Below are 11,968 nucleotides of genomic sequence, written 5' to 3'. Positions count from 1 at the left end.
GGTTTTCGGTAGCAATTTTCAGCCTATGTCTGTGAGGCTTGGCCTTCACATTACTTCTACACAGCAAGAAAAAACCGAATAAATTTAGATCGAAAACGATGCACGAAAACGGATCATCGATTTTTATGTAAAATTCTATCACGGTGTATTTTTCCAGAATATAGTTTTTAAGGCATGTAAATTTAGATCGAAATCAATGCACGAGATCGGATCACGAAAGCCGTCGTGTAAAAATATACAGGGATGTATATTTTAAAATTTATTATCGTAAATATTGATATTTGTGCTAATTATTCAGGTTTTTGGTTTTGCCTTTGAATGAATACGCCGCATCTTTCAATTTTAATTAATATTTATTTCCGAAACTGAATATAAAAAACCTTCACGTAAAGCGTCAGGCTGGAATTGTTGTTGCATCCGATGATTCCCAGCACGGAGATGTTTTTACAGATCAGCGTCATCAGTATCCTCGAATGGTTCCGGAACATCATTGTTTTTCGGTCAGCATCATCATAAAAATCTCCGGATAATCACTGTCCGGATAGCCACTGCAAAAAAATCTGACCTTGCTGCAATGGAAAGAAAATTAATCAGTTTTAACCACATTCTTAATTTTTGGTAAACTTACTGCTTTAAAAGGCTCTATTAAAGTGCTTCTGTAGCTACGCTTTTGAGAGACTCGTTTCCTAATTATTTTCTGACTTGTTTACTTTATGCCTGACGCGCAAACTAACTTGAAATATAAAATGGCACAATTAAAATATTTCCAGACAGATATAATTTTACACTGTTTGTGATATAAATTTCATTGACGGGTTGGTTTTTGCATGACGCAATGTAAAATTAAATCAAAACAGTTTATTTCTAATCAATTTTTGAAAATAAACTAATATAACATCAAAGTTTAAAATTACATCTTTTCGCAATTACACTCAAGAAAAAATAGATCACTCGTTTTTCAGAATTCGTGTACTTTTAGAAATTTTTTGCTGTGTAGGGTAAATTTGCCAGATTACCCGATTTTATTTTGGTTTGCCTGGATATTTAATACAAAGTCATGGTCCCAGATAAACCACGTTTTTTTTTATTTATGCGTAAAAAAACATTTTTGAGCAACTGTTTTAAAAATAGTCATGAAAATAATTTTGGAAGTCATCAATAAAATTTAAATTCGGCAGACAAGTTTCGATCAATTTTTTTTCTATTTTTTTGTTTATTTATCGTGTGTTTTGATCAATTATACCTGGATATTCCCGGTCCGGCCCGGATACGTGCTGAAAAAGTTCTGGCAACTTTATTCTAGGGCTTCTACGGTCGATGATTCGTCGAGGGAAGTCATCCAACCTTCAGAGACCTACGATGGTAATGCAAATGCATTCCCTCTGAAATATTTAGAACGTTGTTATATATACAATTAAACACACCTTACCTTATGGAATTCGTACCCAAAAGTTTTCTTACCGATACTTGTAATTAAAACCACTATGCCTAGGTTATCAGAAGCACGCAAGTTTATCCGCTAGACCACTTCAGCGCGTTATTCTGAATTTAAAAATATTGTTGGCGAAAATAATATTTTTGAAAAAAAAAACAATTTATTGTATTTACCATTTATCCCTTTATTTGCTCCAGTTTTTTTTATTCTAAATGTAAAAAAAAATTTCTCCTTTACCAGTCATTTTGGCTAGTCACGGTCCAAAAAAGTATATTCTATTAGCCGGTCCTTCTTGTGTTATATAAAAATTGCTCGTCTTAACACAAAAATTGAAAGAAAAAGAATTTTCTTGGTCTTATGATTCCATAACCAAATGATTTTTTTGGCGAAAATTTTTAATCAGCGGGGGATACTTTGGGATTCTGAAATATATATCGTAAGTATTTCAGTATTTGGCATGACGTTCATAAAAGGCGTTCTATTTTGGTAAGTCTTAAAACTTTTATCACTGAGATCAAACCTCAATAATGTTTTAAAACGATGATGGTTTGATTCCTCGAATCGTGATTAAAGGTTTTTTAAAAACAAATTTCCGTTTAAAAAAACTAATTTTAACTCCAATCTAGTCTCCTTAGGTGGATTTTCATCATAGGCTCAGAAAATTTAATGAGCTATTTATTTTTTCATTATAAAATTATCCATCTCAATTTTTTTCAAACTTCTATTCGATCACAAACACACACAGACATACACAAGCGTGTAACTCTAAGCGTACAACTTTCGAGGATATGATGGCTAGCATCTAACAAATGCTAAAACCACCGATCTCATAACTAGAAGGTTATCCTTTAAATATTATAGCTCAAATTTCATGTTCCTTGGTGCTAGAGGAAAATCTCCAAAAACTCCTTAAGAACCATTGGAATACTAGAAAACGCCTAAAATGCAATAATTCATTTCAATAGTTGGTTTTCTTATTTCACAATTTTTCCATATTATTTTGGTCCTCAACGCCAAATGCTTCATCCAAAAGAAGTAAACTTATGCTTAATTTATCCGTTGAACAATTTAAAACAGATTTCAGAATCAAAATTTGACGATTTGCAATCGTTCATATTTTGAAAGGCATAACATATAGTGGTACTATTCTTGATTCGCTCGCTGTTTAAATATGACCAAATGCTATGTTTGCTCCATTACTTTACATTCCTAAAATTGAGTTTCTCGTCTTGGCACAAAATTTGTGACAAACGGAAATTTCTTGGTCTTATGATTTTCATAACCAAAATTATTTTTGGCGAATATTCAACACTTTCAAAAGCAGGAGTTATAAGAAAAAAAAAACCTTGGGATTCTAGAATATGGTTATTTGTTTATTATAATTGAATTCATCGAACATAAATGTTTAAATGAAAAGGTTTAGTTACAATCAAATTAGTAAAACAATTTGGACTGACGAATTCGACGAATAAATCGGCTGGATGATTCTTCGAACTGATGCAGGTGCTCAGCATCCTGAAACATACGCATCATTGCACTGAGTGGTTCATTGTAGCCATACGATGTTCGGTGGATTTGATGTGACAGCAACGAATTAAATCGCAGAGTTCTCGATGGGGCACTGAGGTTTATCATCCTTAGAAGATTTGGCGATTGAACTTCTCCATTCATAATCTTAACAACGAAAGAAGCCTGTTGAGTCTTTCGGCGACATTCGAGGGTTTCGAGACCCAAAAGCTGACACCGATCTGAATATGCTGGAAGATCTTCGGGATGACGCCAAGGCAGGTGTCGCAAGGCGAATCTGACAAACCGCTTCTGTACACGTTCAATCCTCAAGATCCAACTTAGTTGATACGGAGCCCAAACTACAGCAGCATGCTCAGTTATAGATCTGACGAGGGCGCAGTACAGTGATTTTAAGCACAAAGGATCTTTGAACTCACGTGACACTTTGGTGATGAAGCCGAGCTGACGATTCGCTTTGTTGATAACTGAAGAGCGTTGACTGTTGAAAGTGAGCTGCGCATCAAGGATCACGCCAAGATCATCCACTTCAAAGACCCTTTTCAAAAACTGGCTGCCGATACTATAGTCATAAGGGATCGGTGTCTTATTCCGGTGAAAAGTTATCACAGAGCATTTTGAAACACTGACTGTTAGTTTGTTCAGTCTACACCATTCATCAAACTGGTTCAGCAGAGATTGGAGGCGAATGCAATCAGCAGTACATTCCACTGGCAGAAATATTTTAAGGTCATCAGCGTAACCAATTTTCGTTCCGTCTTCTAGGCTTGTAATCAAATCGTTAAAAAATAGCGCAAATAATAATGGCCCCAAATTACTCCCTTGAGGGACGCCAGATCGATTGGTAAAAGGATATGAAATGCTAGTGCCGTACTTGATCCTTATGCAGCGCTCGGTAAGAAAGGATTTCAGCCAAGCAATCATGTTGTCATGAATGCCAAGCTTGGCAAGCTTAGCGAGCAAAATCTTATGGTCAATCGCGTCAAAAGCGGCTTTGATATCTATATACACCGCATCGACTTGTTTTTTATTTTCCAACTGATTGAGGCAAAACGACGTGTATTCTATGAGGTTAGTACTCACCGATCTACCAGGCATGAAACCATGCTGTTCAGGTGCGATGTACTGCGATGAAGCGCGTAAAAGGGCTTGACCAACAATTATTTCAAAGAGCTTAGACCCTGCAGACAAACTGATGATACCACGATATTGCTTAACGTCTCGACGATCGCCATTTTTGTACACCGGAAACATAAACGAATTTTTCCATTTCTCTGGAAATTTTCTTTGCTGGAATGATCTGTTGTAGATTTTAGCCAGAGGCAAGGAAAGAGCTTCGATGCAGCGACGATAGATAACAGCTGGAATCCCATCAGGTCCAGGAGCAAATGAGCTTTTAAGCTTTTTCGCAGAGCGCTCGATAAGATCTTGATTAATTTCAAAAGTATTCAAGTCAAAAACATCGACAGGTACATGATTGATGGCTTCACTGCACTCTCTTTCGGATGAGACGGTGTTCAAAAAAACTGACTTGAAATGCTCTGCAAATAAGTTGCAACAGGTATCTGGGGAGTTACCGACAGCATCATTGTAGAAAACGGAAGTAGGTAAACAGCTCGTTTTACGTTTTGCGTTTACGAAGGTCCAAAAACTTCGCGGGTTACTGCGTAAACTAGATTGTAAGCGTAGGACGTGAAGCTTATACAACGATGCGTTTAGTCTACGGTAAGCGCCGCTTGCTGCTTTGAACTGTTGTTGAAAATCCTCTGTTCGATTTTTTCTCAGTCTGCGAAGACAAGCATTTTTTTCCCGTCGTAGTTGCCGCAAGGTGGGCGTGCTCCAAGCGGGTGTCATAGGCGCTTTAAATCTGGGAACGTGCGAATTCAACCAGGTACAGATCAAGTTGCAGAACGATTGTGTCATAGCATCAACTGATGAGTCTCCGAAAACTGCATCCCAGTCAATACTGTTCAAGTATTGAAAGAGCAACGAAAAGTCCGTTTTCCGGAAATTTAAAGGCCTATGCCTAGGTTCGGAGGTGTTTCGAGAACCGTAATTGGTAGACATAGCAGCAGGTAAATCGAAGACGATGGGTGGGTGATGTATGTCTATCGGTACGAGCACATCGGGAGCATTTCTAGTTACAATTAGTTCCTCACTTGAGCCAAAAACAAGATCCCGTATCCGTCCGAGATGATTGCTGATAGCGTTGAATTGATTCAGATTGAGCGAATTCATTCCATCGATCAATGAGGCGGCGGAAGCACTGATAGCCCGAGCAAACTTTGATGCCCGAATCGATAGCAAACAATAACCAAAATGAGCTATCAATGCCAAAATGATAGCATAATTTAGTGTCGTATTTTGCCCGATGCCAAAATTAGGTTTCATTAAAGCATCAAATTGATGAAATTTGATGGCAAACCAATACCAAAGTAAAGCATCAACAGCAAAATGATAGCACGATTAGGTGTTGATTTTACAACGATAGCTGAGTATGGCATCACTATGGTTTCATTAAAGTTTATAGATCAGAAAAGCTAGATCAAAATGAAAGCATCATTTGATATTAAATTTACTGCGACCATAAAATTAGGTGTTCGAATTGTATTTGAACTGAAAACTAACAACGAATGAAGCCATTACCAGCATAGCGCGCGCATTATTTAAAGTTAATTTTCCTGTCATAGCAAAACTAGGTATCATTAAGGTATCGTTATTTTATATTGTCCATATAAATAACACATAAGTACAAACTTAGATTTCAATTAAATCTAACCGAGGTTTAAAAATAAAATGAAAGAAAAAAAACTTTAAACTTTTGTTGCACAAGAAGCTATATAAATATGGTTTCAAAGTTTTTTTTTTAAATTTTCAAGCTTAATCCAAGATTTCAAAACTTTTTAATCTACTCTAATGGTTCAAACATTCAGTTAAATTTAACTTTAAAAAAATATTGAAATTATTTTAAACACTATATAAACTATCCAAATTATTGAAACAAAAATTATTTTTGTTTAAGAGCAAATAAGATTTTTCCCATAAAAAAAAATCCTTCCATATTTTCATAGTTTATGCAGTAGAGGATTAATTTCCGTTAAATAAAAAGTGAAAAAAATATTACAGCAAAATATTTATATACGGTATTGACATTTGATCCCATTTTCAGCTGTATTACATTCTATTCAATTTAAAAATGGTCGAATCAAAATAACTTTTTTCATTGATTTTTTAAGTTATGATAATTTATGATTTTTTTTTTATACATACTTTTTTTAAACATTTTACTTTACAAATCTTATTTCGTCAAGAACTCGATAAGATGTCAAAACTAGGATTTGTAACATTAGGAATAATTAAAAGGTGGAATTCAAACGATTAGAGTGTTTTGAACCTCGTAGTTCTGTTTTCAATCCCATTTTTCCCGTGGATGATTTATAATTCCACATTTTTTATTAAGTTGAATTATTTACGTACATTATAACAAATTTTTTTTAGTAATATCCGATCTACTTAGAATCAAAAATTATTTGAAAATATTCCAAGTTAAAAAAATTTACAAATAAAATGATTTTCTTAGCCCCAAATTTATAGGTATTTTCTTCGATGATTTTAAAACATAAAAATTTTGTAAATATTGAAATATCAGTTGATTTTTTGGCCACTATGCCAATAGTGAAAAGATTTTACTACGTATCATGGGTTAGGTCAAAATGTATGTCCATTAATTTCATTCCAAAATGTGTGCTTGCATCCAAACATCTATTTTTCTTATAAAACCCGCTTTGAGATGATTCGAGAATCCGAGCAAGTGTTTTTAGGTTATTACTTTATTGTGAGTAACTGACTTTTATTGCAAAGTGAAAAAGTGCGCAATTTCCTGAAACTGAGTTACCAGCGACTCAAAATTGATTATTCTAAAAGTTAAGTAATCAATTTCAACTAATCCACTTTTAACGTGCAGCAGTGACAGTTCATTTCTGAAACCAAAACATATCGGTTGTTGTTGTTAGCAGATTTGCCGGTAGAAATATCGTTAGTTAGCCGGTAAAAAAAATCGAAGCTGTGGATTTTATCTAAATCTCGCTTGGTGCTTGTTGTTTTGCAACATGTGTAGCTGCTACCAGAGAAAATTGACGGGTGAAATCTGGATCTGGATAGGTTTGCGACTGCAGGAGCTCCTGATGACAGAAATTTCCCGGCCAATAACTGCTGCGGCCAACAAAAGAAATGTTTCAGCACCAAATTTACTCCCACATCATCATGATTCATCAGCAAGTCAGGCTTCAAAAATCGGAGTAATCTTCAAAATTAAAACCATCGGATTTCTGGGACAACACAGGAAGTGCTGAGCCTAACCAGTATAAAAAAGTGAGTACTCATAAATTCTAATGCGCAGTTCATCAAAGCGATTGCTCTAATTTAATTGCTGCTACGAGTTGCAGGTCTCCCTAAAAAGATGGGAGAACTGCGACTCGTTGCAGCAATCGAATCAGCTCCATCGTCTTGCGTTGACTTGGTTTAATTCACCGATTGAACATTTGAATTGAGCTTAAGGTATTAGGTCCATACCAGTTACACTAATTTTGTTGTCTAAATATTTTGCACTTCTCACGAAAATGAAAAAAAAAGTGTAATGTAACATGACATGTTGAACCTACTAAAAAAAATTTCTTCTGTAGTCATGGTCAGTGCAAAATACAGTCACGTCATGACCAAATTGGAAGCACTAGCTTTATTAGGTGCACAAACCCTTTTTGAAGAATTTTATCTCAATCATGACTCATTTGAGCTTTTTTGTTTGACCACAATTATTGACTTAACTTCGATTAGCATCTTAGACGAACTAGAATAATTTACTCCTTGACCTTGTCGAAAATTCATCAGCCATTGACGCGTTAATGGCTTAATTTATGCCAGATAATTTAAGTTGAAGGGTTTCAGTGTTGCTCCTGCGAAAACATGGTACAAAATTTGTGTTGCACGATATTTTGTATGTATCTGTTTTTTGACTTCTATATGTTGATGAAATCAAATTGGAGAATCAATTAACGACTTTCTCAAAAGTGTTTTATTTGTTCATACACATCTATTACTTTAAGGGTGTGATAGTTGTTCAAAATTAATTAATTGTTTCTTCAGTTCGATGTTTTGCATCAACTAGTCTAAATTTATCTTTACTGTGAACGTTAACTTTTTCGAAGCTACAACATTGTAAATTCTTACTCCCATTATGAGGAATTTTAGTATTGAAAATCTTTTTTCGCCTAATATTTTAAGCTCATAATTTGTTGTATCAAAACAATCAGTACGAGGAAACGTATTTTTTAATTTTGGTTTAGGACTTCTATATAACCCAGAAAAAGCATATCAGATGTCAGATTCTTGCTCTGAATCAGAAATTATGATATACAGAATTAGGCTCAAAATACATAATACTGTATACAAATTCAGAATTGAAAACGTAGATCCGGAATTCAGAGCCACATTTGTGTTCAAAGTTAAGCTTTGAATTCATATTTCAGCACTATAATGTGGTATTTGAAATTTTGGATTTGATGTACGGAAATCAAAATGTAGGTATATATGCAAATCTGTGGGTATGGTGACACATTTTCATTGTATTACGAAAATCGCCTTAACGTATGCAAATTTACGTGCTGGCTAGTTTCATATTACGATACGATGTTTAGAAACATCGCATTATATTAATAACATCGCATCCTCGTTTTGTTGCTTAATACAATCATGTATATAGCGATTTTGATAAGGCATAAACAATATTTTTATCAAAGAGCCTTTATAAGTTTTGAATTTTTCTCACTTATGAAATTTCAAATTTTTCATAAGTGTGAATTTATTTCGAACGAAAAAATACTCAAAGTTCAGGGGCTACTTCCGCTTCATTCCGATTAATATTAAATTGAAATCTTCAAATCTGTCGAAGAATAATTAGTAAGCAAATGGTATTCCAGTCCAAATCATAACTTATGGGACCAATATTCTAGCAATTCTGAAAAAATTTAATTTTGATTCTACTACACTTTAAAATAAATTTAATAAATTTATTCTGCAATCAAGTTAATCAGTTCAATTAAACATTTTGAATGCCTCCATAAAGATGATTGAGACAAAAAAAAAACAAATAATAACTTTGTATCCATTACAATAAGATTTTTTAAATACAAATTTAGGCGTATAGCTTCATAGATAGATGTAAAGAATATTCCGTTTGAAAAACCATCCCATACTACGATTTCTGATATTTTATAAATCGTCAACCGTCAATCTCAGGAGATTTGTGAATTTGTGAAATTTTTTAGTAAAATCAAAACCATACACCAGGTCAAAATTTCCCGAAACTTTGTTCTCATAAGTGTTATACACGTTGCATAACTGAAGGCGACTTTGATTTCACTAATTCTTTACGATTTATCTGACAAGGTTCTTTCCAATTCGCAGCAAATTTTAATGGCTGAATTACATTTATTTATGCTATCATGCCTTGTAAGCAATATTTGGTATCATTTTGTCCTAATAAAGGTGGTACAGTCTCAAAATTTAGGTATCGTTTTAGATTGAAAAAATAGCTCAGTGATGCCAAATTTTGGTTTCTTATGGAAGCTTTTTAATGCCTCGTTTAGCAGCGTTTTCAAAAAGAATTTGATATCACAACGATGCCAAATTTTGGTTGAAAACTATACCTAAAAGTGGCATCATTATGCCCTCAAAACTCTTTTTGAAACGTTAGCTAAATAAGGTATCATTAAGGTTTCAGTGAAACCTACACTTGACATTATTGAGGTATCCATATAGGAAAAATGAGACCCAAATTTTGGCATTGTACCACCTTTATTCGGGCAAAATGATACCTCAATTTACATTCAAGGCATGATAGCAAAATTAGGTTTAATTTTGCCATAAAAGTCTGCTCGGGAGGTGTAACATTCAATAGTTTTGCACCTGCATCACTCGCCTCCCACAACAAACGAGGTTGGTTATAATCGCCACATACCAAGACGGACTCCTCAGCAGAAGCACGGGTGCACAACTCGCGTACGGTGGCCACATGGAACTCTAAAATGTGCATACAGTTACTTTTGTCAGGAGGCACATATATGGCACAGAAAATAAATTTTTTCCCGTTGATGTTCGCTGCAACACAGACTTGTTCTAAATCATATCCGCTATCAGTGGTGACAAAGCTGCTCACGTGGTGTTGTTTAACAGCAATCAAAACTCCGCCAAAGCATTTTTTTAAACTATTTCGCGAGCTGCGGTCGCATCGAAACACTGTGTACCCATTGCCGAATAGTTGGGCAGTATTGATCGAATCAGTCAAGCCAGTTTCGGTCAAAATGATGACATCGTAGCTGCAATCGATAGTTGCCAGATAGAAGTCCTCTGTTTTAGTGCGTAGGCCCCGAACGTTTTGGTAATAGCACCAAGCTGGCTTGTTGGGTTGAGTAGACGGAGTCCTGTTCGATGCAAGGCTGGAAGGCAAAAATGCATCACTGGGTGAAGTGCTCGGAACAGACGAATACTTGCCGTAACTTGGCAATTGGAAGCCTCCCCCTGAACCACCTGACCGATTAACGGGACGACTTGTAACAGGAACAGTCGGTCGTTGGTGGCCAGAGAAGAGAGCTTCCGAATTGACATGAGTAAAGATGCGTCCCGAAGTCCAATTACAATTTACCGGAACACCCTCGGTAGCCAGGTTTTCGTCGGCAGTAGGCTGCAGCAGTAAGTTGCCATCAACATGAATTGATTCATCGTCACGGGCAAAACTGAGTAGGGGAGAAGCGGGCTATATGCGCCTATTAAGCAGAACACTGATTTAATCAAATATCACGTCGAATATGTGTACAAAAACTATATACACGTGTGCAGGCATCTGTTTTCTATACAATTGAGTGATTTTTATGTTAAAATTTTCTTCTGTTTCCAAGAAAACGATTTTATTGTAAGTGTTGTCTAAAATGCCGAACCTCAAACCGTGCGGGCTAAATGCGCCTATTTATGTTTCGAACAAAATTTCTGTTTTTTGGGCAATATTTCCGTATAATTTCATTGAAACTTCTAGAAAGTAATAATTTCCGTACGACAAAGCTGAAGTTTTATAAAAATCTATGTAAATTATAATTTTGTGGAATAAAACAAAAGTTAGGGTTGCCATACTATGGAGGCAGTTCATTCATGACAAAAACTTTATCAAATCTGTCTTTAGATCTTCAATTCATTCTTAAGATGTCATTCAGAGCTTAGATTTGAAGGTTCAGTGATAAAAATCATTTATTTATTCTATTTAACCTGTTATTTTAGGATGGAGGCATTTTACAAACATGATGGGGGCATACAAAAACACTCTATTAGTCCACTAAATAATCATTATTAAACGTCCACAAAAGCTGAAATACGTTTAATTTCTTAAGTTCATTTGAGTAAGAAACAAAAACCATCCTGGTTTTTGTTTTAAACTTCTTTACGTATAATTTTTAAAAGTCGAAATATTACATCAAAATGTATCAAAACCTTGTGTGATTTTTTAAATTTTTTTGAGTTTATAAATTCATATAATTCTTTCTTGCCTTATGTTCTAAGCGTGTCACCCTCAAAATGCATTGGTCAGATAAGCTGTCTAGTCCGCCATTTCGCCAAACAGCCGTAGGGTCATTTAACCCGATAGGCCCATTTAGGAAACCTTTCCCCTACATTCGACGCATACGATGCGTGGCTGGAAAGTTGATATGCATGACGGAAGGGAAATCTTAAAACAGACAAATACTTGCCATTGCATGGCAATTGGAAGCCTCCCCCTGAACCACCTGACCGATAAACGGGACGACTTTGGACAGGAACAGTCGGTCGTTGGTGGCCAGAGACGTATCAAACATTTGGCATGTCTTTAATAAAAGCCGTTGTTTTTTGATTGGCCATATTTTTTTTTTCATTGAATTCAAGAGAAACCTTAAATAAATTTTAAGAAGATGATAGTTCCAGTCT

This window comes from Uranotaenia lowii, chromosome 2, assembly GCF_029784155.1.
Source record: "Uranotaenia lowii strain MFRU-FL chromosome 2, ASM2978415v1, whole genome shotgun sequence".
Classification (NCBI taxonomy): domain Eukaryota; kingdom Metazoa; phylum Arthropoda; class Insecta; order Diptera; family Culicidae; genus Uranotaenia; species Uranotaenia lowii.
The sequence above is the reverse complement of the archived record's forward strand: the minus strand, read 5'-3'. Positions refer to the sequence as shown.